Genomic DNA, 9,514 nt, shown 5'->3' with positions numbered 1-9,514 from the left:
TTATTTCGATAAATTCGAAATAACGTCCTTAAGGCTAAGAGCCTTCGCCATTAAAGTAAAAGCAGGATTCGACCTCGTTCGAATCACGACGGGATGTTATTTTGATAAGTTCGAAATAATACCCTTAAGGCTAAGGGCCTTCGCCATCAGAGTAAAAGCAGGATTCGAACTCGTTCGAATCACGACAGGATTTTATTTCGATAAGTTCAAAATAACACCCTTGCGACTAAGGGCCTTCTCCATAAAAATAAAAGCAGAATTCGACCTTGTTGGAATAACGACGGGATGTTATTTTGATAAGTTAGAAATAACACCGTTAAGGCTAAGAGCCTTCGCTATCAAAGTAAAAGCAGGATTCGACCTTGTTCGAATCATGACGGGATGTTATTTTGATAAGTTCGAAATGACACCCTTAAGGCTAAGGGCCTTCTCCATCAGAGTAAAAGCAGGATTTGACCTTGTTAGAATCATGACGAGTTATTATTTTGATAAGTTCGAAATAACACCCTCAAGGCTAAGAGGATTCGACATCAAAGTAAAAGCAGGATTCGACCTCGTTCGAATCACGACGGGTTGTTATTTCGATATGTTTGAAATTACACCCTTGAGGCTTGGAGCCTTCTCTATCAGAGTAAAAGCAGGATTCTACCTCATTCGAATCATGACGGGATGTTATTTCGATAAGTTAGAAATATCACCGTTAAGGCTAAGGGCATTCACCATCAGAGTAAAAGCAGGATTCGAACTCGTTCGAATCACGACAGGATTTTATTTCGATAAGTTCGAACTAACACCCTTACGACTAAGGGTCTTCGCCATAAAAATTAATGCAGGATTCGACCTCGTTCGAATCAATACGGGTAGTTCTTTCGATAAGTTCTAAATAATACCCTTAAGGCTAAGGGGCTTTGCCATCAGAGTAAAAGTAGGATTCGACCTCGTTCGAATCACGACGGGTTGTTATTTCGATAAGTTTGAAATATCACCCTTAAGGCTAAGGGCCTTCGCCATCAGAGGAAAAGCAAGATTCGACATCGTTCGAATCATGACGGGATGTTATTTCGATAAGTTCGAAATAACACCCTTAAGGCTAAGAGCCTTCGCTATCAAAGTAAAAGCAGGATTCGACCTCGTTCGAATCACGACGGGTTGTTATTTCGATAAGTTCGAAATAACACCCATAAGGCTAAGGCCCTTCGCCATCAAAATAAAAGAAGGATTCGACCTCGATCGAATCACGACGGGATGTTATTTCGATAAGTTCGAAATAATACCCTTAAGGCTAAGAGCCTTCGCCATTAAAGTAAAAGCAGGATTTGACCTCGTTAGAATCACGACAGGATGTTATTTTGATAAGTTAGAAATAATACCCTTAAGGCTAAGGGCCTTCACCATCAGAGTAAAAAAAGGATTCAAACTCGTTCGAATCACGGCAGGATTTTATTTCGATAAGTTCGAACTAACACCCTTACGGCTAAGGGCCTTTGCCATCAGAGTAAAAGTAGGATTCGACCTTGTTCGAATCATGACGGGATGTTATTCTGATAAGTTCGAAATGACACCCTTAAGGCTAAGGGCCTTCGCCAACAGAGTAAAAGCAGGATTTGACCTTGTTAGAATCATGACGAGTTATTATTTTGATAAGTTCGAAATAACACTCTTAAGGATAAGAGGATTCGCCATCAAAGTAAAAGCGGGATTCAACCTCGTTCGAATCACGACGGGTTGTTATTTCGATAAGTTTGAAATTACACCCTTGAGGCTAGGAGCCTTCTCCATCAGAGTAAAAGCAGTATTCCACCTCATTCGAATCACGACGGGATGTTATTTTGATAAGTTAGAAATAACACCGTTAAGGCTAAGGGCATTCACCATCAGAGTAAAAGCAGGATTCGAACTCATTCGAATCACAACAGGATTTTATTTCGATAAGTTCGAACTAACACCCTTACGGCTAAGGGCCTTCGCCATAAAAATTAATGCAGGATTCGACCTCGTTCGAATAACTACGGGATGTTATTTCGATAAGTTAGAAATAACACCGTTAAGGCTAAGAGCCTTCACCATCAGAGTAAAAGTAGGATTCGACCTCGTTAGAATCACGACGGGTTGTTAATTCGATAAGTTCGAAATAACACCCTTAAGGCTAAGAGCCTTCGCCATCAAAGTAAAAGCAGGATTCGACCTCGTTCGAATCACGACGGGATGTTATTTTGATAAGTTCAAAATAACACCCTTAACGCTAAAGGCCTTCGCCATCAGAGTAAAAGCAGGATTCGACCTCGTTCTAATCACAACGGGTTGTTATTTCGATAAGATCAAAATAATACACTTAAGGCTAAGGACCTTCGCCATCAAAATAAAAGCAGTATTCAACCTCGTTCGACTCACGACGGGATGTTATTAGATAAGATCGAAGTAACACCTTTAGGCTAAAGGACTTCGCCATCAAAATAAAAGCAGGATTCGACCTCGTTTGAATCACGATGGGATGTTATTTCGATAAGTTCGAAATAACACCCTTAAGGCTAACAGCCTTCGCCATCAAAGTAAAAGCAGGATTCGACCTCGTTCGAATCACGACGGGATGTTATTTCGATAAATTCGAAATAACACCCTTAAGTCTAAGAGCCTTCGCCATCAAAGTAAAAACAGGATTCGACCTCGTTCGAATCACGATGGGTTGTTATTTCGATAAGTTCAAAATAACACCCCTAAGGCTAAGGGCCTTCGCCATAAAAATAAAAGCAGGATTTGACCTCGTTCGAATCACGACGAGGATGTTATTTTGATAAGTTTGAAATAACACCCTTAAGACTAAGAGCCTACGCCACCAAAGTAAAAGCAGGATTCAACCTCGTTCGAATCACGACGAGGATGTTATATTGATAAGTTTGAAATAACACATTTAAGGCTAAGAGCCTACGCCACCAAAGTAAAAGCAGGATTCGACCTCGTTCGAATCACGGCGGATGTTATTTCAATAAGTTCGAAATAACGCATTTATGGATAAGGGCCTTCGCCATCAGAGTAAAAGCATGATTCGACCTCGTTCGAATCACGACGGGATGTTATTTCGATAAGTTCGAAATAACACCCTTAAGGCTAAGGGCCTTCGCCATCAAAATAAAAGCAGGATTCGACCTCGTTCGAATCAAGACGGGATGTTATTTAGATAAGTTCGAAATAACATCCTTAAGGCTAAGAGCCTACGCCATTAAAGTAAAAGCAGGATTCGACCTCGTTCGAATCATGACGGGAAGTTATTTTGATAAGTTCAAAATAATACCCATAAGGCTAATGGCCTTCGCCATCGGAGTAAAAGCAGGATTCGAACTCGTTGGAATCACGACAGGATTTTTTTTCGATAGGTTCGAAATAACACCCTTATGTCTAAGGGCTTTCGCCATAAAAATAAAAGCAGAATTCGACCTCGTTCGAATCACGACGGGATGGTATTTCGATAAGTTCAAAATGACACCCTTAAGGCTAAGGGCCTTTGCCATTAGAGTAAAAAGCAGGATTTGACCTTGTTAGAATCACGACGGGTTGTTATTTCGATAAGTTCGAAATAACACCCTTAAGGATAAGGGCCTTCGCCATCAGAGTAAAAGTAGGATTTGACCTCGTTCGACTTACGACGGGATGTTATTCGATAAGATCGAAGTAACACCTTTAGGCTAAAGGCCTTCGCCATCAAAATAAAAGCAGGATTCGACCTCGTTCGAATCACGATAGGATGCTATTTCGATAAGTTCGAAAATACACCCTTAAGGCTAAGAGCCTTCGCCGTCAAAGTAAAAGCAGGATTCGACCTCGTTCGAATCACGACGGGATGTTATTTCGATAAGTTCGAAATAACACCCTTAAGGCTAAGGGGATTCACCATCAATATAAAAGTAGGATTCGACCTCGTTCGAATCATGATAGGATGCTATTTTGATAAGTTTGAAATAACACCCTTAAGGCTAGAGGCCTTCGCCATCAAAGTAAAAGCAGTATTCGACCTCGTTCGAATCATGATGGGTGTTATTTCGATAAGTTTCAAAATAACACCCTTGAGGCTAAGGGCCTTCGCCATCAAAATAAAAGCAGGATTCGACCTCGTTCGAATCACGACGGGATGTTTTTTTGATAAGTTCAAAATAACACCGTTAAGGCTAAGAGCATACGCTATCAAAGTAAAAGCAGGATTTGACCTCGTCCGAATCACGACGGGTTGTTATTTCGATAAGTTCGAAACAAAACCCTTAAGGCTAAGGGCCTTCACCATCAAAATAAAAGCAGGATTCGACATCGTTCGAATCACGACGGGATGTTATTTCGATAAGTTAAAAATAACACCCTTAAGGCTAAGAGCCTTCGCCATTAAAGTAAAAGCAGTATTCGACCTCGTTAGAATCACGATGGGATGTTATTTTGATAAGTTCAAAATAATACCCTTAAGGATAAGGGCCTTCACCATCAGAGTAAAAGCAGGATTCGAACTCGTTCAAATCACGGCAGGATTTTATTTAGATAAGTTCGAACTAACACCCTTACGGCTAAGGGCCTTCGCCATAAAAATAAATGCAGGATTCGACCTCGTTCGAATCACGACGGGATGTTATTTCGATAAGTTAGAAATAACACCTTTAAGGCTAAGAGCCTTCGCTATCAAAGTAAAAGCAGGATTTGACCTCATTCGAATCACGACGGGATGTTATTACGATAAGTTTGAAATGGCAGCCTTAAGGCTAAGGGCCTTCGCCATCAGAGTAAAAGCAGGATTAAACCTCATTCGAATCATGACGGGTTGTTATTTCGACAAGTTCGAAATAACACCCTTATGGCTAAGGGCCTTCTCCATCAAAATAAAAGAACGATTCGACCTTGTTAGAATCACGACATGTTGTTATTTCGATAAGTTCGAAATAACACCCTTAAGGCTAAGGGCCTTCGCCATCAAAATAAAAGCGGGATTCGACCTCGTTCGAATCATGACGAGTTGTTATTTCGATAAGTTCAAAATAACACCCTTAAGGATAAGGGCCTTCGCCATCAAAATAAAAGCAGGATTCAACCTCGTTCGAATCACGACGGGATGTTATTTCGATAAGTTCAAAATAATATAGTTAAGGCTAAGGACCTTCGCCATCAGAGTAAAAGCAGGATTCGACCTCGTTCGAATCACGACAGGTTGTTATATCGATAAGTTCGAAATAACACCCTTAAGGCTAAGGGCCTTCGACATCACAATAAAAGAAAGATTCGACCTTGTTAGAATCACGACAGGTTGTTATTTCGATAAATTCGAAATAACACCCTTAAGGCTAAGGGCCTTCGCCATCAAAATAAAAGCAGGATTCGACCTCGTTCGTATCATGACGGGTTGTTATTTCGATAAGTTCGAAATAACACCCTTAAGGATAAGGGCCTTCGCCATCAGAGTAAAAGCAGGATTTGACCTCGTTCGACTCACGACGGGATGTTATTCGATAAGATCGAAGTAATACCTTTAGGCTAAATGCCTTCGCCATCAAAATAAAAGCAGGATTGGACCTCGTTTGAATCACGATGGGTTGTTATTTCGATAAGTTCGAAATAACACCCTTAAGGCTAAGAGCCTTCGCCATCAAAGTAAAAGCAGGATTCGACCTCGTTCGAATCACGACGGGATGTTATTTCGATAAGTTCGAAATAACACCCTTAAGGCTAAGAGCCTTCGCTATCAAAGTAAAAGCAGGATTCGACCTTGTTCGAATCATGACGGGATGTTATTTCGATAGGTTCGAAATGACACCCTTAAGGCTAAGGGCTTTCGCCATCAGAGTAAAAGCAGGATTTGACCTTGTTAGAATCACGACGAGTTGTTATTTCGATAAGTTCGAAATAACACCCTTAAGGCTAAGGGGATTCGCCATCAATGTAAAAGTAGGATTCGACCTCGTTCGAATCATGACAGGATGTTATTTCGATAAGTTTGAAATAACACCCTTAAGGCTAGAGGCCTTCGCCATCAAAGTAAAAGAAGGATTCGACCTCGTTCGAATCACGATGGGTTGTTATTTCGATAAGTTTGAAATAACACCCTTTAGGATAAGGGCCTTCACCATCAAAATAAAAGCAGGATTCGACCTTGTTCAAATCACGACGGGATGTCATTTCGATAAGTTTAAAATAACACCGTTAAGGCTAAGAGCCTACGCTACCAAAGTAAAAGCAGGATTTGACCTCGTCCGAATCACGACGGGTTGTTATTTCGATAAGTTCGAAATAAAACCCTTAAGGCTAAGGGCCTACACCATCAAAATAAAAGCAGGATTCGACCTCGTTCGAATCACGACGGGATGTTATTTCGATAAGTTCAAAATAACACCCTTAAGGCTAAGAGCCTTCGCCATTTAAGTAAAAACAGGATTCGACCTTGTTAGAATCACGACGGGATGTTATTTTGATAAGTTCAAAATAATACCCTTAAGGATAAGGGCCTTCACCATCAGAGTAAAAGTAGGATTCGAACTCGTTCAAATCACGACAGGATTTTATTTCGATAAGTTCGAACTAACACCCTTACGGCTAAGGGCCTTCGCCATAAAAATAAATGCAGGATTCGACCTCGTTCGAATCACGACGGGATGTTATTTTGATAAGTTAGAAATAACACCTTTAAGGCTAAGAGCCTTCGCTATCAAAGTAAAAGCAGGATTCGGCCTCATTCGAATCACGACGGGATGTTATTTCGATAAGTTTGAAATGGCACCCTTAAGGCTAAGGGCCTTCACCATCAGAGTAAAAGCAGGATTCGACCTCATTCGAATCACGACGGGTTGTTATATCGATAAGTTCGAAATAACACCCTTAAGGCTAAGGGCCTTCGACATCACAATAAAAGAAAGATTCGACCTTGTTAGAATCACGACAGGTTGTTATTTCGATAAATTCGAAATAACACCCTTAAGGCTAAGGGCCTTCGCCATCAAAATAAAAGCAGGATTCGACCTCGTTCGTATCATGACGGGTTGTTATTTCGATAAGTTCGAAATAACACCCTTAAGGATAAGGGCCTTCGCCATCTGAGTAAAAGCAGGATTTGACCTCGTTCGACTCACGACGGGATGTTATTCGATAAGATCGAAGTAACACCTTTAGGCTAAAGGCCTTCGCCATCAAAATAAAAGCAGGATTCGACCTCGTTTGAATTACGATGGGATGTTATTTAGATAAGTTCGAAATAACACCCTTAAGGCTAAGAGCCTTCGCCATCAAAGTAAAAGCAGGATTCGACCTCGTTCGAATCACGACGGGATGTTATTTCGATAAGTTCGAAATAACACCCTTAAGGCTAAGAGCCTTCGCTATCAAAGTAAAAGCAGGATTCGACCTTGTTCGAATCATGACGGGATGTTATTTCGATAGGTTCGAAATGACACCCTTAAGGCTAAAGGCTTTCGCCATCAGAGTAAAAGCAGGATTTGACCTTGTTAGAATCACGACGAGTTGTTATTTCGATAAGTTCGAAATAACACCCTTAAGGCTAAGGGGATTCGCCATCAATGTAAAAGTAGGATTCGACCTCGTTCGAATCATGACAGGATGTTATTTCGATAAGTTTGAAATAACACCCTTAAGGCTAGAGGCCTTCGCCATCAAAGTAAAAGAAGGATTCGACCTCGTTCGAATCACGATGGGTTGTTATTTCGATAAGTTTGATATAACACCCTTTAGGATAAGGGCCTTCACCATCAAAATAAAAGCAGGATTTGACCTTGTTCGAATCACGACGGGATGTCGTTTCGATAAGTTTAAAATAACACCGTTAAGGCTAAGAGCCTACGCTACCAAAGTAAAAGCAGGATTTGACCTCGTCCGAATCACGACGGGTTGTTATTTCGATAAGTTCGAAATAAAACCCTTAAGGCTAAGGGCCTTCACCATCAAAATAAAAGCAGGATTCGACCTCGTTCGAATCACGACGGGATGTTATTTCGATAAGTTCAAAATAACACCCTTAAGGCTAAGAGCCTTCGCCATTTAAGTAAAAACAGGATTCGACCTTGTTAGAATCACGACGGGATGTTATTTTGATAAGTTCAAAATAATACCCTTAAGGATAAGGGCCTTCACCATCAGAGTAAAAGCAGGATTCGAACTCGTTCAAATCACGACAGGATTTTATTTCGATAAGTTCGAACTAACACCCTTACGGCTAAGGTCCTTCGCCATAAAAATAAATGCAGGATTCGACCTCGTTCGAATCACGACGGGATGTTATTTCGATAAGTTAAAAATAACACCTTTAAGGCTAAGAGACTTCGCTATCAAAGTAAAAGCAGGATTCGACCTCATTCGAATCACGACGGGATATTATTTCGATAAGTTTGAAATGGCACCCTTAAGGCTAAGGGCCTTCGCCATCAGAGTAAAAGCAGGATTCGACCTCATTCGAATCACGACGGGTTGTTATTTCGACAAGTTCGAAATAACACCCTTAAGGCTAAGGGCCTTCGCCATCAAAATAAAAGAACGATTCGACCTTGTTAGAATCACGACATGTTGTTATTTCGATAAGTTCGAAATAAAACCCTTAAGGCTAAGGGCCTTCGCCATCAAAATAAAAGCAGGATTTGACCTCGTTCGAATCATGACGAGTTGTTATTTCGATAAGTTCGAAATAACACCCTTAAGGATAAGGGCCTTCGCCATCAGAGTAAAAGCAGGATTTGACCTCGTTCGAATCACGACGGGATGTTATTCGATAAGATCGAAGTAACACCTTTTGGCTAAAGGACTTCGCCATCAAAATAAAAGCAGGATTCGACCTCATTTGAATCACGATGGGATGTTATTTCGATAAGTTCGAAATAACACCCTTAAGGTTAAGAGCCTTCACCATCAAAGTAAAAGCAGGATTCGACCTCGTTCGAATCACGACGGGATGTTATTTCGATAAGTTCGAAATAACACCCTTAAGGCTAAGAGCCTTCGCTATCAAAGTAAAAGCAGGATTCGACCTTGTTCGAATCATGACGGGATGTTATTTCGATAGGTTCGAAATGACACCTTTAAGGCTAAGGGCTTTCGCCATCAGAGTAAAAGCAGGATTTGACCTTGTTAGAATCACGACGAGTTGTTATTTTGATAAGTTCGAAATAACACCCTTAAGGCTAAGGGGATTCGCCATCAATGTAAAAGTAGGATTCGACCTCGTTCGAATCATGACAGGATGTTATTTCGATAAGTTTGAAATAACACCCTTAAGGCTAGAGGCCTTCGCCATCAAAGTAAAAGCAGGATTCGACCTCGTTCGAATCACGATGGGTTGTTATTTCGATAAGTTTGAACTAACACCCTTACAGCTAAGGGCCTTCGCCATAAAAATAAATGCAGGATTCGACCTCGTTCGAATCACGACGGGATGTTATTTCGATAAGTTAGAAATAACACCTTTAAGGCTAAGAGCCTTCGCTATCAAAGTAAAAGCAGGATTCGACCTCATTCGAATCACGACGGGATGTTATTTCGATAAGTTTGA

Source organism: Nicotiana tabacum, chromosome 11 (assembly GCF_000715075.1).
Source record: "Nicotiana tabacum cultivar K326 chromosome 11, ASM71507v2, whole genome shotgun sequence".
Taxonomy (NCBI): domain Eukaryota; kingdom Viridiplantae; phylum Streptophyta; class Magnoliopsida; order Solanales; family Solanaceae; genus Nicotiana; species Nicotiana tabacum.
This window is presented reverse-complemented; position numbering follows the sequence as displayed.